Here is a 25,346-nt window from a genome sequence, read left to right as displayed (position 1 = left end):
TGCTTTTTTGAAAGTGACATGTGGCACACATTCATGCCCTTAGGGCATATATGTGTGAGACATGTGCACATTTGTACATTTCAGGGGTGCAACAGGGTGTCCCTCTGGAACCCTTGCACCCTTGATATTGCACACACAATTTGCGAGTACCTATTGGGTACTCGCAAATTACGTGTGCAATTTCCAAGCAATCAATCAATCAATCAATCAATCAATCAGAGTACTTGTAAAGCAAGCTACATACCCGTGAGGGTCTCAAGGCACTGAGGGGAGGATATGCCGCTACTGCTTGAAGAGCCAAGTCTTAAGTAGTCTTCTGAAGGCGAGAAGGTCTTGGGTCTGCCGTACGTGGGTAGGGAGGGTGTTCCATGTCTTGGCGGTGAGGTAGGAGAAGGATCTGCCGCCGGAGGTTCTTTGTTGGATGCGGGGGACAGCGGTGAGGGCAAGGCTGGCGGAGGCGCGCTGGTGGGTGGGGGTGTAGAAGCTGAGTCTGCTGTTCAGGTAGGCTGGTCCGGTGTGTTGGAGTGCTTTGTGTGCGTGGGAGGAGCTTGAAGGTGATCCTCTTGTCGACGGGGAGCCAGTGTAGGTCTCTCAGGTGGGGGGTGATGTGGCTTCGGTGGGGGATGTTGATGATCAGTCAGGCAGAGGTATTTTGGATGCGTTGTAGTCGTCATAGGTGTTTGGCTGGGATTCCGGCGTAGAGTGCGTTGCCGTAGTTCAGTCTGCTGCTGACGGGGGCCTGTGTCACCGTCCTTCTTGTTTCGGTCAGGATCCACTTGTAGGATCTGCCGAGCATGCAGAGGGTATTGTAGCAGGAGGAGGAGACGGCGTTGACCTGTTTAGACATAGAGAGGAAGGAGTCGAGGATGAATCCTAGGTTGCGTGCATGGTCGGTGGGTGTTGGTGCTGTTCCCAGTGTGGTTGGCCACCAGGATTCATCCTAGGCTGAGGGGGTGGGTCCGAGGATGAGTACCTCCGTCTTGTCCGAGTTCAGCTTCAGACGGCTGTTCTTATTCCAGTCGGCGACGGCCTTCAATCCCTCGTGGAGTTTGGTTTTGGAGGTGTGCGGGTCCTTGGTGAGGGAGTGGATGAGCTGGGTGTAGTCGGGGTAGTAGATGATGTTGAGGTCGTGTTGGCGGGCCCCTATTGCGAGGGGGGCCATGTAGACATTGAACAGCATTGGGCTGAGGGATGAGCCCTGTTGGACACAGCAGATGATGTCGGTGGCCTCGGATCGGAAGGGCGGGAGGCGGACGCTCTGGGTTCTGCCGGAGAGGAAGTACGTGGTCCAGTCAATGGCCTTCTCTTGGATTTCGGCTTCTAGGAGACATGTCTTTAGAGTGCGATGGCAGACCATGTCGAAGGCGGCTGACAGGTCCAGGAGGATGAGGGCTGATGTTTCACCGTTGTCTAGTTGGCGCCTGATGTCGTCTGTGATGACGATGAGGGCTGTCTCAGTGCTGTGGTTTCATCTGAACCCGGACTGGGACGGGTCCAAGATGTTGTTGTCTTCCAGGTGGCGGGCCAGTTGCATGTTGACGATTTTCTCGATGAACTTCACCGGGACCAGGAGCAGGGAGATGGGCCGGAAGTTCTTGAAGTCCTTAGGGTCCGCCTTGGGCTTCTTGAGGAGGGCGTTGATTTTGGTGTGTTTCCAGCTTTTTGGGAATGTCGCTGTTTCGACGGAGATGTTGATGACCTTCCGTAGTTGGTGTGCGATGGCAGCATCTGCTTTGTTGAATACGTGGTGTGGGCAGGGGTCTGACGGAGATCCTGAGTGATGGAGTTCATGACCTTGTGTGTCTCGTCGTCGTTGACGTTGGACCAGGAGGTCAGGCGGGTGGCACTGGTGGTGATCATAGGGGAGGTGGGGTCTTGCGTAGTCGGGCGGTCATGGTGTTGAAGCTGTCATGGATGTCAGCGATTTTGCGGGGGAAGAAGATGGCCAGTGAGTTGCACAGTTCTTGTGAGGGCGGTATGTCATTGGTGGTGGGGTTGGAGAGTTCCTTTGCGATGCTGAAGAGCTCTTTACTGTCATGTGCATTGTTTTCCAGGTGGTCTTTGAAGGAGGATCTCTTGGCTATTCTGATGAGGTCGTGATGTCTGCGAGTGGCGACCTTGTGGTCTGCGTGGTTGTCCATAGTGCGTTCGTGGAGCCATATCTTCTCCAGTTTCCGGCAGGCACATTTGGAGGTCTGCAGCTCGTCGGTCAACCAGGTGGCTCTCTTGCTGGCATGGTTGTTGGAGGGTTTCTTGAGTGGGGCGAGGGTGTTGGCGCAGTTGTCGATCCACTGTCTGAGGTTGCGGGCTGCAGCGTCTGGGTTGGTGGGTGGGTTCTGGGTTAGGGTGCTGATCAGCTGGTCTTCAGTGACTTTGCTCCAGCAGCAGCGATGAAGCTGTTGGGTGCGGTCGTGCTTGGTTGGATTGTTGAAGGTGAAATGGATGCAGCGGTGGTCGGTCCAGTGGAGTTAGGTGGGGTGGTCGAAGGCGACGTGGGTGCCTGTGGAAAAGATGGGGTCCAGTGGGCCTCTGAGCCCATAGGAATGAATGGGAAGGTATTCCTTCATTGCGAATTGCAATTTGCAATTCACAATTAAGGAATATTAAGGAATCACAAAAAATATTGCGATTCCTACCTACATGGCATTTTGCGAGTCCTTAATAGCGATTCCCTAAAAAACGCTATTAAGGACTCGCAAAACTGCTTTTACCTACATCTCGCTCTTAACTTTTACTGGTAAGGCACCTTTGACAGCAGTAATGATAAACAGGATCAATGCAATGTTCACTCAACAATATTCTCTGTTCCTTTTCCTTGTGGTAATAAACGTGATGCCTAAGGGACACTACCGTACATAGTTTCTTCAAACAGATACAGTTAATTATCTCTTCCTAAATAAAGTTTTTAAAAAAAAATAAACCTTCAGTTTCTTTTATACTCTTTTAAACTAAAAGGCAATCCTAAATAAATATTTCAACTTGGTGGTTTATATATTTCATTTAATAAACCATTTTTTCAAAAGATTGGTTATATATCATTTGTTAATATTTTTTACACATACATATATACATGACTTAAACATATATATACAATATACATACAAACATATTCATAAACAGACAAACATATTCTTGAACCTTTTATAGGGTTCTATGCCCTTAATTTATACTAAAAGGATGCTTTTTCAATCAATTAGCCAAAAACATTCCTTATAAGCAGGTCACCACAAAGCGAAAATGGGAGCCTAAGAAGAATAATTCTTTTAACCTCTATTCTTTTTGTACTCCTTTTAGGTCATTTTATACTTATTCAAACAATTTTTTATAACAGTAACTTCAACAAACTGTCGACGCGTTTCTGCCTATCAAAATTAAAGGCATCATCAGGACGTAGGGCATTCAAGGTTCTGCCTAGGAAATCAAATATATCATATTTACATATATACATATATACATATCGGAATTTACACATATTGGGGATATAATTCTAATATATACACACAGCTATATATCTTCAAAAATTTCACAAAAGCGGATGTAATTGTAATAAATAGATCTTATTCCCTGAGGTGGAGAGGCATAGTGGTGTTTACTGTTTCGACACCCCTAAATGTTTGTGTAAAAGTAAAGAATATAAACTAATTCCCAAAATATAATTAAAGGAGAAGAAAAGGGAAAGCCATTCTATAGATATCGAAAATCAAATGCAGCATTAGTCAAAGTATATTAAACTGCTAACTCCGAGATAGGGGCGGTATTTACAAGGCAATGGTTGGAAATTCATACTGTGATGTCGAAAACTGGAATACTATCTCAGAGTCCAGATCTCAAGTGTTGTCTGATTTGACCTTTTGTCGATACTGAAAAATAAATAAATATACCGAAATAACCAAGTTGCAGACCAAGTAATTACATTGTCTGTCAATCTATACAGAAAGTACTCTCTCAGGCTTACCCTCCTCAATAAGAATGAGGGCTCGTACTATCACCCACTCATATTCACCAGCGTTGCAAAAAAAATTACGGGATTCCTGCAAGTGAATACGAGGCGGTTAAATTCATTGTGGCTCCTGGAAAGCATTCAAAACGAATGTATATGTCTAGTAGACCAAATATGGGCGGCTGATTTTTACTTTAGGCTCGGTTAGGAACACGTGTACTCCGTTTCCGCCATAGCAATCTCTAATGAGAACCAGGTCGCCAAATACCGCGAGATTACAAATATGCCTTTTCCTTAAACAGCACAAATGCAGGACTAAGGACGGCTCCCTTTCTTCAAAGGTGGTCTAGTCACAAAAATGGAAAAGTGGACTATTAAGCAAAAGCACAAAGATTGACTACAAAAGAAAGTAAAGCTCCAAATTATCTCCTAACTACTTGGAGCGAAGGTGTCCTTATTACGATTAAAAACCAAATATGAATAAAAAAAACAGAGACAATTATGATATAAAATGAATGAAAAGGAAACTAAATAAACAACGTGAAAAGGATCGACATATTACCAATACACAACCTTATTTCCCCGTGTTATGCCCACACCTCTCACAATCTTTGCAATTTTTTAATGACAATGACATCAACAATCCCAATATTGTCAGTATGAATAAGGAACATACGAGGAAAAGGAAGAAAACTTATTGTAATAGAGCCCAAATTTCGTCTTTATCATTGAGACCTGTCCTTGCTGTATTGTATTTCTCAATCAGTCTCGCTTCTAATCGGTTGAATTTCATCTCTGCCTCACCTTCGACTTGTATTTGTCACTATACACAATACTGACCAGTCCATATCTTTCTCTGAGTGATTGTGCATTTGATAGTGGTTTAACAAAGGGGCCCCTGATATTTTACATTTTACGCTTGATTTATGTTGTAGAGTTCGTTTTTTTACGGCTTGGATGGTCTGGCCTATATAAAACTTGTAGCAAGGGCACTTGATACAATATATTGCGTTTTTTGAATTGCAGTTTGAGAAAGACCTCTGATAGTGGATTTTACCATTTATATCTATTTATTTTGAATCTTTTGTCAAACCACATGCCATACAGTTGTGACACCGAAAATGTCCAACTATAGGTGGCAATTTAAAAAGATCTCTGATATTTCTAGATGGGGTCTCTATTTTGGCTGCCGCTTTCACTAGTTGTTGGCGAATATTTTTACCTTTTTTAAAGGCAAAGAGAGGTTTTGTTATTCCTAAAGTTTCCACCAATTTCCCATTTTTTTAAATTATCTTTTTGAATCTATTAGCTAATGGATCATACGTCAATACACACGTCAGTGGTGTATTCTTTTCTAGTGTTTTTGGTACCAATAACGTCACCTTCGGTGTATACCACGCCTTTTGAGGGACACCTTTACCAATCTTTTAGGTTAACCCCGAGTCACAAGTTTTTCTTTTAGGTTTTCTGCATGTAAAAAGTAGTCTTCCTTGGTACTACAATTCCTACTCACCCGGAGGAATTGGCCGTAGGGCAAATTTTTTTTTAAAGTGCGGGGGTGGCTGCTCGTAAAATGTAGCAATGTATTTTGGTCTGTGGGTTTAGTGTACAGACTTACTAATAATTGACCTCCCTCATGTTGGATATACACATCCAAAAAGTTTTTTTTATTTCGATCACTCAAAACAGTAAAATTCAATTCTTGAGTACGGCAGTTGAGCCAATTTTGGAACTCTGTTAACTGTGTTTCATCCCCATTCCAAATCATAAAAAATGTCATCTATATAGCGACACCAAAATTCCATTTGATTTTTAACTGGGTTGGTGTCGCTATATATCCATTTTTGTTCAAATTGAGACATGACTAAGTTGGCTATTTCTTGAGAAAAACTGCACCCCATAGCTACTCCAGAAATTTGAAGGCAATTTCCTTGTGGCATAGTGGTTTAAATTGAACTTGTCTTTCAAGTCGAAGCCAGTGAACATCTGTAAGAAGTATGGCTGTAGACGTGAATTTATGGAGCTGCAATAAAAGTCTTGCAGCAGCATTTTGCAGTATTTGAATCTGTTTGTACAAGACCTTTGGGGTGCCTAATTAAAGGAGATTACCATAGCCCAGCTTGGCAATAAAAAGGCCTGAATCAATGTTCTTTAAGCTGAGACAGGAAAACGTCCATGGATTTTCATTAGCCATCGTAAGATTCCAAATCAGAGGGATGCACAATTGGTGATTTGATGGTTCATAGACAGGTTGCTGTCAAGCCAAAAAACAATGTACTTGACAATGGGTACTGGAGTTGGAGATGCATCCAGAGTCTAATGGCCAGATGCATCAAAGTACTTCTTTGCGATTCCTAATTTGCGAAAATTACCGAATCGCAAATTAGGAATCTCAAAATGGTATGCATCATTTTTTTCGCATTTTTTTTGTGATTCGGTAAAAATCACAATTTTTACCGAATCGCATAAAAAATGCGATTTTCAAATTGTGAATTCGCAATTCCCATTCATTCCTATGGGCTGAAATGCCCATAGGAATGAACGGGAATTGCGAATTCGCAATTTGAAATCGGAATTCAACAAAGCATTTCAAGGGTGGAGAGGGGGTCCAAATGACCCCCCCCTGCACTCATGAAATGCACTTTTACCTGTAAGTTACAGACACACATGTCCTAAGGACATGTGTGTCTGTAACTTAACAGTTTAAAAAATGCATTTTTGTGCGTTTTTAAACAATTTGAAAAATTACCACGAGGTTCAACTTCGTGGTAATTTGCACTTGCAATTTGTAAAATCGCAAATGTTTTGAGAATGATGCATTGCATGTAAGGAATCGCAAATTTGCGATTCCTTAAAAGCAATCGCATTTTTGGAATTCGCTAAAAATAGCGATTTTCCAAAAATGCTTGATGCATCCCAGAAACCAATTTAGGAAGTGCAAACGGCCGATTTTTGCGATTCGCACCGTTTGCACTTCCTAAAAAGGTTGATGCATCTAGGTATAAGACCACAGATGGGGTCACCAATGGTGAGGCTGGTTGCACACTAACAAAAACTCAGTCGTATCCCCATTCAATTTGAGGAAGTTAGCGTTCATATATACATTCTGATACTTTTGTAAGGCAGGTTTTCAAAGAGTCTGCACTCTGATTCTCCTGAGTTGTCTAGGAGACTACATTCTGGGTTGTTGTCAGCATATGGAAAAAGACCACAACTTTCCACAAAACCTGCCAGTGGCCTTACATAAAGATTAAATTGCATCGGACTGAGAGAAGAGCCCTGAAGTACGGCCAATGATATTGGGTCTGCCTTAGAAAAATGCTGCTGAGTATGTACCTGGAAGACATGGTCCTGCAGGAAAGAACTTAGCCAGGTCAAGGCCTTATCATGCACACCCATTTCCTCTCATCTTAGGAGAAGTATGTGATAGTTAACCATGTCATATGAAGCACTGATATCTAAAGCATCAATGCAGCAGTACCACCTTTATCCAGCTGATTCTTTAAATGTTCAGTGACGCTGAGAAGAGCTGACTCAATACAATGGCTGGCTATGAAACCCGATTGAGAGGTGTGGAGCAGACCATTTAGTTCTGTATATGCCATAAGGTTTTTATGCACCTGTTTGTCCACAACTTTCATCAAAGTAGGTGAAAGAGAGACTGGCCTATAATTGGACAATGGAACAGGGTCAACATTCAGCTTTGTCAACAGGGGCATAACCATGGTATGTTTCCATCCTTTAGTGTGCTGCCTTTTGAGAGTGATGCATTCAGATGCTAAAGTGGTATTTCCAAAGTTTATGAGCCATGGTTGCTAAACACAGAAGGCTGAAAAGGGTTTGAAGTTGAACCTGATTTGATGGCGTGAAGAAGTGAAGTAAAAAAGAAGTTGGGAGTTCTAAGCGGAGAAATGAAGTCAGAGAGCAAGGCGATGGAGGTCCTGGGGCAATATCCTCTAATGAGAAAGTGTGAGCATACCAGTGCAACACAGGCATTGTCCACAATGGTATCACAGATGTTGACATAGTTTTCAAGTTTCAAGTTTATTTATTTATGGTAACGGAACTCAATTGAGGTCCACATAATAATTCAACAAAAAACAACAAGATCTCTTAAAAAAGAAAAAAGAGAAATTTAAAATATCAATATAATGGTAAAAAACATTTAAAGAAATGAAACAATTTAAAACAAAACATTTCGTTCGGAGGGTTAAACATTGCTTCAATAAAGTCAAAAGCAGTAAAAATACCCAATTGAAGGCACATAGATCTTAACCATTTGCGTCTAAAAGCCATAAGGACCGGACAAACAAAAATAACATGGTACATATCCTGGGAGCTAGAGTTACAAAAATCACAGATATCTGAACCACCATACCATTTGGACAGAAGACACTTCAGAGGGAGTAAATTATACCTTAACAGAAGGGTAAATCGCCTAACTCCATGAGGGAGATTCCAGCAAATGTATGGCTTGGGTTTTTTTATTTCACAAAATTTACCAGTAGGGAACATTCCTCTCTTTGCTTTACTTGTCCCACTATCTCCTCTAAAACTCAACTCCCAAGAGGCAGACTTTAAGGATAACTTTAATTGGGCTGCAGATAATGAAAAAAGGCCTTGTTCATCTAGCTGTAGTAGTATAACAGCCTGTCGCAAATTCCTTACAATTGAAGAATAGGCATTGAAGGAACGCAACAGCTCATTTTTTATTAGGTACCTCAGTGTGTCAGGCATCCCTCCAGCTATATTAAAAACCCAATGCACCACACTCACAGCTGCCTGAGCCCAAGAGCTGCGCAAACCGAATTCTTGTCTTAACGAAGACGTAGAATGTGCAGTATTTACAGAAGCTAAGTTGCGAAATGTTTTTCCTTCGGTAGAATCCAAAAAATTCCAACATGCCATATCTACTATTTCTAGTCCGTAGATTAGGGATGCGGGAATTTTTGCTCGGAAAACCTCGAGCAATATGGAAAAGTGCCTTCTACCTGTCGCCTTGTAAAGAGAGATAAGACTCTTCCCTTGAGCAAGTGCTTTCCTGCTATTGTTCTCAGTGTGGGTTTTTTCATTTAAATTACTCGTGACAATCTTTCCAAGAAAGGGGTAGGATTTGACTACTTCTAGTCTTTCGCCCCCAACGGACCAGTAATAATTTTTATATTTGGATTTTCTCCTTCCCTGGAAGCACATTATTTTACTTTTTGAAATATTTATTTTTAAGAAATGAGCCTCAGCGTAGGAGAACAGAGCTTGTAAACGGCCATTCAAACCTTTTGGGGTATGGTCCAAAATTAAAATATCATCTGCGTACATTAAGCACGCTATTGGAGATCTCCCCAAAACTGGTGCAATACCATTATTAGATGATAATAGAGCCTTAGGGAGGTCAGCAATATATAAAGAAAACAACAGGGGAGCCAATAGGCAGCCCTGCTTAAGTCCATTATTTGTAGGTATAACCCTGGATAGTCCTCTCTCACCACCCATTAATACTCTGCACCAGGTGTCTGTGTGCAGTGCAATAACTAACTTTAATAAACTAGGGGGCATCTCTAATTTAATTAACTTGCTCCACAGCAGAGATCTGTCCACCTTATCAAAGGCCGTAGAGAAGTCAATAAAAGCCCCATATACACCTCCTCTACGAACTGTAACATATTTTTCTACCAGGATTTGAAGAGCAGTAAGGTTGTCTAGGGTACCATGTTTTTTCCTGAAGCCAGTCTGTTCTAACGGAAGTATTGCGGATGCAGATACCCAGTCATTTAAAGAATTCAATAAACATTTAGCAAAAACCTTGCCTATGGCATCTAATAGGGCTATTTGTCTGTAATTTTGAGGTAAATCTCTAGCCCCCTTTTTGTAGAGAGGAATTAATAAACTCCCTTTCCAGGAATGCCGAACGGTGCCATTGTTAAAACAAAATTTAAAGACTGGATATAGTCCTAAATTGATTCTGTGAATCGGGCCCCTGGCTTTTTAAATGGACAGTCTAATACCATATTCTAGTGGTTCTAACGTTTATATTTCACACCCTCATATTTCTGTTCTTGTGCCCGGAATTTTTGGGCATACTAGCAAACCCCCCCCCCCCCCCCCCCCCCCAAAAAAATGATGTGAACTATTGTGACACTTAAATCCGAATCCTAATTCTGCCTTAAGCGGTGTTAAACAAACAATTCCTACTCTTCACTAAAGTGCATCTTTAATAAACTCTTCAACAAATTGAACTTAAAACAACCATCTTTGGTTGTTAAATATGAGACCCTGAACAGCGTATATTTATACGATTGCTCCTTTGACTTACACCACTGACATTTTGAAGGATTCAACCACCTGGAAAAAGGTATCTGCAATTATTTTCCATACTTATCACACATACCGTTCTTATTTACAGTTGTGGTTTCCGTCCCAGCAGCTGTACCATTTCGCACATTGTCTGTTATATGCTTCCCTGACGTTATTAACACCTCTTTCTGATATTCTATGGATTGCTGTTGTGTAAATTTGACAACATCGCAAAGTCGGAGCTACTATTCTGTCACCTTCCCCATGAATCAAACCGCATTACATTAGGTGTGAGATTTAGAAATGTCTAACGCAGAACGAATCCAGCCTTTAGAACAAAGACAAATCGTCTTTTTTTCTTGTGGCTGAAAATCAGTTACTGACTGATGCTTTGCAGGATTAACGAGGCCGTTTCATGGAGGTGTAGAACACAGAGGCAAGCCCGGAATTTCTCGAAATGAATGCATAAACTTTAGAACAAGTCGGGAGCAGAGAGAGGGATTCCCTTTTCATTGCTTCCGACTTGTTTTATTCACAGTCCATGCATTGAATCTGAGAAATGTCAAATTATATTTTTTAACATCAGCAAAAAGCTTTATCAACATTATATGCACCCATGATCATGATATGGCCTCAGATTTGAAAACCTGCATAAATCTTGCCCCAGGCACGTATTTTTGGAATACTCTACAGTGGCATGACAGCCATGGATTTAGTCAGGGCCCAAGTCCTAAAAGAAGAAGTGGGGGAGGGGGGCAACCAGGTTAGGCAGTATGCAAGTGGAATCATGACACGTGACATCACAGCGCATGATGTCACGACGAGTGACAATTGCATGTGACATCACAGGAAGTTACCTCACTGGAAGTGACATCAGATATTAATACCTCACACATATGTTTATCAGGTATATCATGAATACATTGAGGCGCATTATTATATTAAATAAATTATATTTGGCGTCAGGGTTGTGCCAAATATATGTGGCAAACCCGACTCAGAATCAGAGCTACAACTGATCTTATTTTTTTTAACCGTGCCATAATGAAATTGACAACAAGGAAAAGCATGGAAGTAGATCTGTCCTGCTTAATTGGCTGAAAAGTCTGCACCTTAAATATTTTTGCTGATTAAGGCACCTGCTGCAGAGGTGCCCAATAAATCTCAGGGAAAAATAATAATGGTGAAATAACTCTGGAGGTTAACGGATTTGATGGAGAGATCTGTGTTTTGTGTAGTCTCAGATATGAATCAAAGTAGTATAGAAGGGTAATTTGTCTGCTGCAAGACACTTCATGTAACATTCGGATGACAGATTCTTATTTTATGTAGATAGGTAAGTAGGGTACTGCTTTTAATTCAGAGATCCTTTGTTACCTCAATTTCATACATTTGAATCCTTGGGTAAACAACGTTTACCACGAGGTTTTTAGCACGCGGTACCTTTACCACGCGGCCGTTACAACGCAAGCCGTTACCACGACTTGCGCTGGAGGGCGCTGTGGGATAAGGTATTTTATAAATTTATATTCCAACACCTTCCCTACTGTTACGGGGACTGGTGTTGGAATATAAAATTATAAAAACCCGTGGTAACGACTTGCGTTGTAGCGGCCGCGTGGTAAAGGTACGCATTGTTACAACCTGCGTTGTAACAACGTACATCCGAATCCTTGAAATATAGCACAGTGAGTTATGAAGGGCATGTGACTCCTACAACTTGTAAGCCTTTCTCATGTAACCCATCTTGCAAATTCATTCACACATGTACATGATTTATTGTCAATGTATAATGTGTATGTTATTTAAGGAGCTCTGACACCCTGCATTGGGTTGCATTGTTCTATACAAGAAATAAAATATTGCTATTGAAATTGTTAGTTGTGAAAATACTGGGACAGACCAAAACATCTGACATTCTTACAGAGCATACATCTCTTTCTATGCAGGGACTGAACAAAGGCAAAATCATGCTTCTCTTAAGTACCTGTGAAGAGATAACAATTTGTGTACCTTTGTTTCCCCTCCATGACATTTACATAAGTGTGAGGTTCCAGGCTACTCCAGTAAGGATATTCAAACAAAAGGAAGCCTGATGGCCCTTTAACTTCGGCCCAGCTGGAGGTGAAAAAAGCTCCCTCGCTGCTTGCACATTGCTGCTGGGAATAGAAAGCAGACAAAGTACAGATGCTGCTGAACGTGTCGCAGTGTCTGAAAATTACACCAGGACAAGATCAGCATATTTCTGCCGGGCCCAACTTCTTGGCAGGGTACACAGCGTCCAAACCTGTGAAAAAAGTGGGTGGACTGTGTGTACCTGCATCTACCCCTGACTTGTGCCCTGGATTTAGTAGTCAAGAAAAGGAGACAATGGTGACCCTACTCACTTGGAACCAGGGTAATTATAAGGACAATCGCAATAAAAAAGGGATACGTCGATATCCCAAGGAGAAGAAACCATATACCACTTAATGTTTGGTAATGGCAATCATTATTTATATATAACACAATACAAATTTACAAGATGATAAAATCGTATATAGTGCAGAGTATCCCCAGTGAAAAATTCTAACTATGGAAATGGTGACATATTGTGACATAGACAAAAGGTTTCCAAATTAAAGGTAAAGTCGACCATCAAAAATGATAAACAATGGGAGCAATCTCCTTATACAATCATAAAGGCTGTTGAATGGTTCACTTTAAAATATTGTCGACGGCGTTTCGACCCCAGTAACAATAGGGAGTCTCTTCAGGACCTATTGATGTAGGGACATCTGAGGATAAAATGGCTATCTGTGTGAAAAACGTGCACCACACGGAGGTGAAAAGGTGGGAGGGTTACTCACATGGGACCCAGCCGGGCTCCCAGTGAGGGGAGCTGACAGCAAGGGGTCAATGGCAGTTGACCTCAGGAATGAAGGTGAAACATGTGGCACTGATGGAAAGCCACAACAATGTCTGTGAACAGATGAATATCCGACTGAGAGCAAATAATGTTTGTTGCGCTTCTATAAGCCACTCCCATCAGCTGGGATAATTATTCAAATGATGTCTGTGTGGCCTGTATACGTCAGTCCGTTCAGACTGTATGTAGGAAATGATGTTTGCTTTTTGGACAAGGTAGACAGACTTGTGCAGGGCTACTTTCACGCTTAGCCGACGCACGCGTGCTTCACCATGCTATCCAGAACATCGTTTCCTACAAGCCCCTATGATTATATAAGGAGGCTGCTCCCATTGTTTATCATTTTTGATGGTCGACTTTGCCTTTAATTTGGAAAACCTTTTGTCTATGTAACAATATGTCACTATTTCCGTAGTTTCAATTTTTCACTGGGGACACTATGCACTTTATACTATTTTATTATTGTGTAAATGTTAATTGTGGTATATATATATATAAGCAATTGCAATTACCAAACATTTAGTTGTTTATGGTTTCTTCTCTTTGGGATATTGACTTAACCCTTTTTTATTCCAATTATGCTTATAATTACTCTTCATTTATTTTCATTATGTCTTTGTTTCGATTAAAATAATTATAGAAGCCAGAACAGACAGTGTCAGTTAAAATTACTTGAAATAAAAACACAGAGTCATGTATAACAATCAAAACAGTCAGGCTAAAAACAATCATTAGTGCTAAATATATAACATATCAAATGGATTTACAGCCGAAGACCACTATAAAAACCATAAAAATACAATGATGCAACATAAAACCAAATAATCACCACCACTGTGGGTTCATTGCAGTGCCACACTGAAATAGCATAACATATAAATAGCTATAACTAGACTTGGGTTTCTCCTAGTTTTTTGCAGCGGATAAGCCAGGCCCAACTCAGAAATGTTGCTATAGCTACAACTATAGGTTCATTAGTAGAAGTCAGCAGAACCCTAAACGCCCCCATAGCAGACCTAGTACACAGGTTCATACAGATGAGTTTCAGCCATTTGCTCCTGGGTAATTTGTAGGCCGGACACGAAAACAGAAAATGGGATATGGATTCCATCTGGGCTGGACAAGCAGGACAATGATCTGACCCATGCAAATGCCATTTACATATAAAGGTGTTGATCGGGAGCGAGCCAACCCTAAACTGGTGGTATAGTTTCCTATCCACCGGTCTAAGGATGGTATCCCAATATGCTTTAAGCACGAAGTCCTGTTTTTGCATCAGGAAGTCCCTGGACAGGGCGGGCCTAGTAGTGGAAGAAAAATAGTTGCTCTTGACCATATCCTAATACACAGCCTTAAACTCCCTTTTGGACGGAAATGGATTTTCTGCGGGATGCTCCCATAAGCCCCTCATCCCGATCCCGCACAGGGTGTTTTTTAGATTCTGTAGCCATTTGATCTTCCCCGTACAACCAACCCCCCTTGGGATATTGGGAGAGTTCGGTGTGACCCAGAGTCGTCTCCAAAAACGCTATTGGTTTGCATCAGGCGAGATCATCAATGCAAAGACAACCCAAATCCACAAAAGAGGCATAAAGGTGAATATTGCGGAAGGCCCGTGATAGCTCTGACAAATTTATTCTGGGCTTGTATCAAGGAGGAGATGTTCTCAGAACCCCATAATTCTGCACCATATAAGATTGAGGTAATAACCTTGGTGTTGTATATCTTAAGAACTGAGGCTATGGGCTTCGTGAAAAAAAGCGTATGTTCTTTTACAAGAGCCCCTGCCAACTGTGAATGTTTCAAAGCTAAAAGGTCAATGTGGGGCTTCCAGTTAAGTTTACTACCTAAGGTAATCCCCAGGTAAGCAAATGCATGTGCTGTTCTAAAAGGACACTGTTCATAAACACACTACTTTTAATGGTTTTATAGTTATGAAAGACCATGAACTTTGTCTCATCCACATTTACCACCAGCCCATGATCGTGACAAAACACCTCAAACCTGGATAATGCAGCCTGCAGACCCTTCTGCGTCTTAGAAAGTATCAAGGTGTCGTCCGCGAACATGAGCAGTGGTCTCCTCAACCCCCCCAGACAGGGGCATCTGTGTAACATGTAGAGTAGTAGTGACCCACCCTGCCAATAAACAAGGAAAACAACATGGGCGCCAGGACGCATCCTTGGCACACCCCCTTTAGGACTGGGAATCTAGCTGTAACCTCACCCTTTGAGCCCCATCGAACCTGTGTGTAATTCAAAGTGTGTAGTTTGATTAACAAGGCAAACAGCTCCTGAGGCATCCCTGCACCCAAAAGGGGAGCTCCACATTTTTTTGCATGGAACCAGGTCAAATGTAGACTTAAGGTCGATAAAAGCTGCATAAAGGGAACCTCCTCCTATAATAACTACTTTCCAGTTAATCATAACAAACCTAAAAACATGGTCGATGGTGTTAGTGATGGGACGAAAGCAGGCCTGCAACGGTGACAAGATCTCATTCTCCTCTGATTCTAGTGAGGACCAATCTGGCAATTATTTTCTGCAATGAATCAATGAGGCTGATCAGCCTGTAATTGCCAGGTAATGAGCGATCGCCCTTTTTGTATATCGGTAATATAATAGCTCCAGACCAAGAATCATAATGGGTGCACCACTAGCTATGGCTTTGGCTATGAAAGTGATGTATTTGAGCCAGTTCTCTTTGTCATACTGAAACAAATCAGCCGGTATGCAGTCCGGCCCATAGGCCCTCCCTTTCTGTATCAATGAGAGGACCATCTTCCCCTCCGAGATGTCAAACGATAAGATAGTGGACATGAGACCTGGTAAGGGGTGGGTAACAATGTTATTTAAAATGGAAAATTGAGCTCCGAAGTACGCAACCCACGATTCAGGTGCTACATGGTTGACAGGTATGTGTGGTAATCCATTACTACCCCACTTAACTAACTGCCAGAATTTGACCATATCTCTCTTGTGACTAGCTTCAAGTAGGTTGAGCCAACATCTGTCATCCCATTCCTTCTTGGCTGCTTTTTGAGCTGCTTTGTACCCAGAACTAGCCAATCTGACTGCACCCATATTTTTGGATCTGATGGCTTTCGTTAGCTCCAGATATGCCTCTCTACAAATCTTATTGTGCCAGGAAGCCACTGCTGAGTGACTGGAAGAGTGCATAGGTACTGCATGAGTAAATGGATGACTACATGAGTAATGCCTGGGTCATTTGAAGAGTGCATGGGTAGTGCCTGAGAGGATGGATGAGTGCATGGGTAGTGCCTGAATGAGTAGTTGAGTGCAGGAGTAGGTGCAAAGTGATTGCATAAGTACATGGGTAGTTCCTGGGTGATTGCCTGAGTACAGGGGTAGTACTTGGGTCATTGCATGAGTTTAAGGTTACTGTCTGAATGATTGGAAGAGTGCATGGGTACTACATGAGTAAATAGATGACTACATGAGTAATGCCTGGGTAAGTTGAAGAGTGCATGGGTAGTGCCTGAGTGAATGGATTGATGCAACGGTAAGAAGGATAATGCCTAAGTTCTTGGATGAGTGCACGGGTAGTGCCTGAGTTAATAGTTGAGTTCAACACTAGTGCCTCAGTGATTGCATGAACACATGCATAATGAGTCCAGGAGTAGTTCCTGGGTGATTGAATAAGTGCATGGGTAGTACCTGAGTGAAAGTATTAGTGCATGGCGAATGTCTTGGTCGTTGGATGAGTGCATGGATAGTATTTGAGGAAATGGATGAGTACATGGGTGGTGGTTGAGTGAATAGATGAGTGTATGAGTAGTGTCTGGGTGATTGTATGAGTACATGGGTAGTACATTGGTGATTTCATAACGGCATGGGTAGTGTCTAGGTGATTGCATGAGTGTATGGGTTTTGCTTCTGTAAATGAAAAATGCAAGGATAATGCCTAGGCCTCACTATTACTGTCAAATTGTGCTACAGAGATTAGAAGATAGCATGGATAGTGTTTGTGTGAAAGGCTGACTACCTGGCTGATGACATCAGCAACAGAATGAACTTTTTGAAATAGTGTAAAGGATCAGCATTATTTTTATTAGAAATAAATAACATAAATGAACGTTAAACATTGTTTCACATTATCATGCATATTATGCTATGTATTTTTACCTTTTTAAGTAATTTACATACACAACTCTGTTGAACTATTTTAGAGTAGTGTTGTCGTAAACAGCATTAAAACTTTTTTCATACTTCACCATTACCTACTGTAAACAAGAAGAGGAAAAACTGTTATATAATGTAATGCAATATATTACAGAAATGATAACATTATGTTTTTAGGAACACACATAATTTTAGAATTACATAACATTTTCAGTTTCTACTAAACTTCACCATGCACAGTGATTTCAACGTAGTATCATCATTGAACAGCGGGGAAAAAACAAACAACAAGATTATAAAGCAGACAAAATAATCAGTTCAGAGCATTATTGTCAATATGTGTAACTATGTGTTTACATATCTACAGTTCCTTAAATATGTCCTTCTTGTACATTAAGTCTATTATTTCTCTCAACTACATTTGTTGAAATGTACTCTCACATTTACATCTGGTAGAATATAGACAACAACTATATAAACTGTTTGCTTTTAAACACAATTTTCCAAATGCAATATTAATTAGCACAAATAATAATCCAAACTCTAATTATAAATAGTCATTGTTTCAATGCTGTCTACTTTCTGTTCACCTATTCCCAATAGGCCGAATAATGTAGTGCCTGAGTTAATAGTTGAGTTCAACACTAGTGCCTCAGTGATTGCATGAACACATGCGTAATGAGTCCAGGAGTAGTTCCTGGGTGATTGAATAAGTGCATGGGTAGTACCTGAGTGAAAGTATTAGTGCATGGCGAATGTCTTGGTCGTTGGATGAGTGCATGGATAGTATTTGAGGAAATGGATGAGTACATGCGTGGTGGTTGAGTGAATAGATGAGTGTATGAGTAGTGCCTGGGTGATTTTATGAGTACATGGGTAGTACATTGGTGATTTCATAACGGCATGGGTAGTGTCTAGGTGATTGCATGAGTGTATGGGTTTTGCTTCTGTAAATGAAAAATGCAAGGATAATGCCTAGGCCTCACTATTACTGTCAAATTGTGCTACAGAGATTAGAAGATAGCATGGATAGTGTTTGTGTGAAAGGCTGACTACCTGGCTGATGACATCAGCAACAGAATGAACTTTTTGAAATAGTGTAAAGGATCAGCATTATTTTTATTAGAAATAAATAACATAAATGAACGTTAAACATTGTTTCACATTATCATGCATATTATGCTATGTATTTTTACCTTTTTAAGTAATTTACATACACAACTCTGTTGAACTATTTTAGAGTAGTGTTGTCGTAAACAGCATTAAAACATTTTTCATACTTCACCATTACCTACTGTAAACAAGAAGAGGAAAAACTGTTATATAATGTAATGTAATATATTACAGAAATGATAACATTATGTTTTTAGGAACACACATAATTTTAGAATTACATAACATTTTCAGTTTCTACTAAACTTCACCATGCACAGTGATTTCAACGTAGTATCATCATTGAACAGCGGGGAAAAAACAAACAACAAGATTATAAAGCAGACAAAATAATCAGTTCAGAGCATTATTGTCAATATGTGTAACTATGTGTTTACATATCTACAGTTCCTTAAATATGTCCTTCTTGTACATTAAGTCTATTATTTCTCTCAACTACATTTGCTGAAATGTACTCTCACATTTACATCTGGTAGAATATAGACAACAACTATATAAACTGTTTGCTTTTAAACACAATTTTCCAAATGCAATATTAATTAGCACAAATAATAATCCAAACTCTAATTATAAATAGTCATTGTTTCAATGCTGTCTACTTTCTGTTCACCTATTCCCAATAGGCCGAATAATGTATTCAAAACTTTCACTTCGAAAATATCCAATACAAATTTGTTAATTCGTGTTCACATCTTCCTAATAGTCTGACTGATGTATTCAAATCTTTGGCTTCAAAAATATCAAATATGAATTTGGTAATCTGTGAAGCAAGCTAGATTTGAAATCTAAGTGGGCATCATTGCAATGTGTCCATCCTTTATTTGACTTTTAATACACAGTATAGTGTCCAAATGTTGCAGTAGGTCCATCAGGGAAAATAACAGCCACTGCTTTAAAACTTCTTCCTGAAATAGACTTGCAACAAACTTTTGAATTTTTGTTTCCAATATTCTTCTATTTGCTCTACAACGTTGAAACATTAAAATTAGAAATTTTCTAAATCGTTCTATATATAATGTAGACAACATCTCTGATCTACAATATCAACATTTCATGTCCTGATTGGCTGTTTTAATAAATTTATTAAAAGGTACTGACTTGCAGTTTGGTATTGTCAAGTATATGAATCTTTCTGTTTGTATTTCAGTGATGGTAGTAAATGAACACTCTTTCATATTTATGATCCCATCTGTAACTTAGTCCAAATAAGTTTTCAATCTGTATTCCTTCATGTTCTAACACTCCAAGCATAAGCATTAGAAGTCCTTGTGCATCTTGTTGTACATTAAGAGTAAATGTCAATGAACCAGTGCATATATCCAAAAGATGCCTAATGCCAGAAGCAGAATGGATTTTAAACTTCTCTTAGTTACCAACGGTTGAAATACATGATGTAATAAAGAAGACAATCTTTTTTTCATGATTTCACAACAAAGCTTTTCTAGATAAAACACAACATTTAGAATCACATTAGCATAGCAGTTGATGCCTGAACTATTTTCCAACAGGTATCTTACAATCTCATCAACAGTTTCTAATTTCTTTTTCTTCACGCCTTAAAGTTTCTCTTCATTTCTTTTCTTCATTTGAACCTCAATTCCATCTTTGACATATTTCTGTTTTTGACAGTCTATATGTTTCTCATATATTATATATTCACCTAAATAAGGAGCATAAAGTCTTCTTAAATGATTATACTCTCTTACACAATTTGCATCATTAGCACTAACATTTATCTCCTCGAAATCTATCAAATACAAACCACACTGCGTTGTTACTCGAGATAATGCAACATTTGCCATTCCCTCTTTGAACACGGTACTTTTGATATTTACAAAAGCACTGTCTATACTTAAACCTTGAGATTGATGAATAGTTACTGCTTATGCTAAAGACAGAGGAAACTATTTTCTATGAACATGCAAGTCTTTAGCAAGCAAAAAACGTACAACACAATGTCCAATCTGTCTGACCTCTTTAATCTGATCAAATGTTATATTCAAAAATCTATTCCATCTTTGTTCTGAAAATTAATAAAATAAACAACTTTCCCATTAGTCCATTTACTAAACATTCTTCTACATTCAAATTACGCCGTAATATTACCCGACAGTTTATACATACATGTAAAATATTTTCCAAGCCTGCAGTTTTAGAAACAGACTTTTCCAAAGAATTCAATTTAGGCCGTAGTTTTTCTGTAAGACGAATAGTCACTCCTGGGTGTTCAATTTTATCAATAGCTTCACTTTCCATAATTTCTTGTTTTTCCAGTTTAAAATTTTTTTGACTTCTTGCAGTGTAGGCATTAGGTAAACTATACACTTCTTTTCTTCAAGCTCATTGTACAATATTTTAGCTGCTGTGTTTTTTTCAAGTTGTAAACAAGTTCCTTACTAGCCGACTTTTTAAAGCTTGTTTACAATGTTTTGTCAATAAACCAGTTCTTCATTAGTTCTTTATTTTCAAAATGGGAGCAAAGGTTTACATTTCCACTACTTTCAAAAGATGTCCTAGTGTCTTTGTGGACAAGTGTTTTAAAAACAGTTATTCATTTTACTGGAGTAAGTTGTAGTCGATCTCTGAATATAATTAGATGTTTTCCTCCAAACAGAACATCGTAATCTGTTTTTAAAATCTACTGCATTCTCAAGTGTACAAAGGCAAACATTAAGTTTGAGACCATGCTCACCACATCAATGATTAAAAGTTTCAATTTCTTCAGTACTGTTGACACTTCATAACAAGCTTCTCCAGATAGCTTCTGATATTCCAATGTATTATCATGTTCAACTAGTAGCATAAGTAATCGATGTAAAGTAATCCCTTTGAATTTGTTTGCTGCTAATCCAGTTGGAGCTGTTACAACACAAGATACATGTGACATAACTTGTGTGCTGCCAGCTTCATCTGACACTGTACTAACCTTTCTAAAAGCCTCTGTCTGCAGTAGCCAAACTACCCTGATACAGTCAGTGCTGCTATTGTTCCTATTTGCCTTTAAGTATTTTGTGAACATCGTGTGGCACCTGATTGTTTTCATAATACTGATAATATATTTTTATGTTTTGAACCTTGTGACCCTATTTTAACTATTTCAAACTATTTAATTGTCCCAAATTGTTGCAATGCACTATTTCTGTTCCATACCATTAATATACGGCGTAGGATTGTGGGTTTTAGCACTAGCATTTGCACTTTAGAATCTTGTATCTTTTTTGTCTTTGCACCTTGTATTTTGTATCTTGTACCTGGCCCTTTGCACTTTGCACGTTTTGTTATATCGCACTTTGCATCTGATTTCGTCAGTTTCTTTGCATTAGGAATAGTCTTTTCTGGTGGGCATTTTGACCTTTTGCTGTTTGTCACTGCATCCCTGCTTTGCTCCGCTATTTAGTTGAGCAAAAACTCTAGTTAGCAGTACCTAAACTCCCTGCGTAGGTACCCTGTACTCTTGTTTTTCTTTAGTCTGGTTCTATTTTTGATTAAACAACAAGGTCCACCTCTAGAAGGCAGTCTATGAGCCAGAGTACATCAGGCATACATAGTATTTGTTAAAATACCCCTCACACACCAAAAGGGCCCTTGGTGTCATGCTTCATCATCGGGGTCTTCCCGCCCCTCTGTGGGATGGGGCGTGCTACGACTAGCGACTGCGCTGGAGCACTTAGATATTGTAAGTGCTATGTGAAGTGTATTGAGTGAGTGTGAGTAGGGTCAGGAGTGATATAGAAAAGTGAAATTTAAAAGAATACCTGGCCTTATGAAAGCAAAAAATTCTTTATTAGTCATAGGCTGGTACCGTTAAAAATAGTGTGGCGGAGAAAATCTAGCTTTCCAATGGGCTAGTTCTCCTGCTGTTGTCAACATGTTTCGAGGCTGATTGCCTCTTCTTCAGGACGGGGTCAGATCCCTCTGTCACTCACTAAGTTTGGCAACAATGTGTGCTATGTGTATATACTGGTGAATGGAAAATAGATTATATTACAACTGCAAAATGGCATTCAATATTCAACAGTTATATCCCTGTCAGTATTTCTGGGTCCTGGGCCTACAAAGATAAAGATAGAGCACGTAAGTATTTACTGCGCGTCCCAATGCGCGTTCATATATCACCTGAAGAAGAAAAGTTGGTGACAAAAGGTCACTTTGGGATTTGCCGTTAAAATACACTTAGGTACTGTGACCTGTAGGTGAAAGGAAAAAACACTACAAGACAGAACCAACATTTAACATAAAACACACTCTCTATATCGTGCAGTTCTGTACAAGTCCATGGTGAGATGTAAAATTAAAAAGGGCTAAGGACTAAATACATACTGGAATAAATAGGAGTCAGTGCACCATGAGCCAGACTGGAAGAGGGGTACATGGAACTTCCATCTGTTGGTAAAGTGAAATAAAAGTGTGGCATACCATGGTTTAGAATAAGGTCATGGTAGCAGGTGTTGAAAATCTAGGCATGGGACTCCCTAAAGCGGCTCTGCCGTACTTACTAGTTCAAGAGCAGTCCTTGCATCCTCCCTCATCCGTGGCTTCCATGGTGTGAGAGGAAGGAGAGGAGCATGCGGTTATATACTAGAGTCAATTGGATAATTACTAGCACCTGTAGCAGGAAAGGGCGGCTGATTGAGCTGAACACTAGAGCGGTGTAAGCTCAGGACCGGGGACGGAGATGGGAGCCATCTTGGAACGGTATCAAGGATCAAAAACATGGGCGCCATCTTGGAGAGGCCAGTGGTGAAGCCAAACTGGTTGTGAAATTTGTAGGCTAGATAACTTGGCAATTGTATGCGGGTCTGTTAATGCAGAGATGCCTGTATGTGCTACGGGGGGGGGGGGGATCAGGATTCGAAAATAGAGGGCGGACATCTTGCCTATAAAGCGCAAAATGGGGGAACCTGATATTCAGTTGTGTAGTTGGATCAGGTCTGGAGGGTCTGTAGCTATTGTAGGATTCTCTAGTCCCTCAGGGCTGACCTATACCAGCAGCCCCACAAACCTAAATTTAATTCCCCCAGTATCCGCCCCAGACCCAGAAACCGTTGTGAACAGAGAGAGTGCTCACACCACTAAAACTGGGATGGAGGCAGAAGTTCATGTTGGGAGAGTTAATAGGCTCAGAAGGTACTGAAAGGGTCCTGAGGAAACTCCATCCTCTAAGGGTATTGGTTTATAATGTGGCAGTGATTATCAAGCTAATGTTGGACGCAGAATGGTGCTCGTTTATAGACTCCTTTGATGTGATTCTATTAAAAAAATCTGTGGTCTTACCTGTCTGTATAGAAATGGTTTCTCCACCTATGAAAAAGATGTAACTAGATAATAGTGGGGTAGACCCTTGGCAGGATTAGCTCTATGGGTGAAAATTGCCCTAGGGAGTAAGGCGAAGCCATTGTATCTTGATTCTGGAGATATACTTGCTCCGGAGCTTAGTTTTAAAGATGGTACTAGAACAAGCATTTTTATTGTTTATAACAGGGTACAGAAAGCCAAGTCAGAAAGGGATATGCTGCGCATCCTAGAAAATGCACTAACACAATACTCAAATAACTCCCAGGTGTTGGTTGGTTAGGATTTCAATTGTACCTTTGAACCGCTTGCTCTGATTCCCCCCAACCTGACTGATGAATGGGATAGGGAATGGCAGGACCCTCACCAGCTGCTCTGCGCCTTGACCAGGCGCTGTTCGTGGGGTAAGTTACTCGGCTTGGACCGCGCGCCACCTGAGGTACCATACCCCTTGCCGGTCCCACGGGAGCAGTCTGCGGGGCACCTTAGGGAACTGCCCAGGGTCGCTAAACTATAGCACGACCCATTGGCCTGCTCATCCACAGACCTATTTAATAAGGTTGTTACTTGATTATTTTTCTTTTTCACTGTGTAGTACCAACACCTAGGTCCTGAAGAATTGCCATGATGGCAAGAAACATGTTGGCCTGACCTGAGGGTAGTAGATATCCTGCTTTGGATCTTCTTGGCACATATCTCCCCTCCCACCCCATTTAACCAAGGGAGTCAACCACGTTAATAAAGTACACTGTGGACTGACTTACCCTTTTTTAGACACACTTCACTTCACAACTACACTTTCCCTGCCCTCTCACACGCATGCACCATATGGCTGGAACAAAAGATCTCCGATAAAGAGTCCCGGTTTCGGGAGCCCGTCAGACATTGCAGCCCCAGTCTGATGAGGAGCAGAACACATATGATGAAGCATGACACCTAGTTTACTGGGTGTGTGAGGGTTTTAGTTCCAACAAGGGAATTTATCTTCCTTTCCTCTTTTTCGCTCTTTACTACACTCACATGGGCTTTCTTTACCCTTTCCTCTGGGGAACTTTGTACTCTCTTTTGTGTTACTAGTTGTTTGGACTTGTACACTGGACCCCATTAAACATGGTCCATCCCGGTTCCTCCGTTTGTTAAAAAAAAAGGACCCTCAATTATACTTACCCCTGGTGAGGTGGAGTGAGAGAGAAGTGCAGCTGTTGGCAGCACAATGTAGCATGATCTGAGGGCAACCAACGGAAGGACATTATCTGACCCCAATGGTGAACCCACTTTTAAGAGGCCAGCTCAGGAAAGCAGGATTGACTATTGCCTGGTATCTCTAAACTATTGGCACCTAGTTTTGGACATGGAAGTGGTAAAAATGGACTGATAGTGATCACAATGCCCTTGTAATCAACCTCACCAACTCCTCACCCATGGGGTCTGGTAATTTAGGTTGCCCAGGCCTAGGAACCCTATCAGTAGCTAACAATCAAAGGAGAATCAACTGGGACTGGGTGGATGCCCATCCGGAGGCACTAGGTGCAGTGAAGAGGAAGGTCCCCACGTTTCTTGAGAAAGCTGCTAAGTCTACTGTGGAATATGTTGATGAGAT

Source organism: Lissotriton vulgaris, chromosome 6 (genome assembly GCF_964263255.1).
Source record: "Lissotriton vulgaris chromosome 6, aLisVul1.2, whole genome shotgun sequence".
Lineage (NCBI taxonomy): Eukaryota > Metazoa > Chordata > Amphibia > Caudata > Salamandridae > Lissotriton > Lissotriton vulgaris.
The sequence above is the reverse complement of the archived record's forward strand: the minus strand, read 5'-3'. Positions refer to the sequence as shown.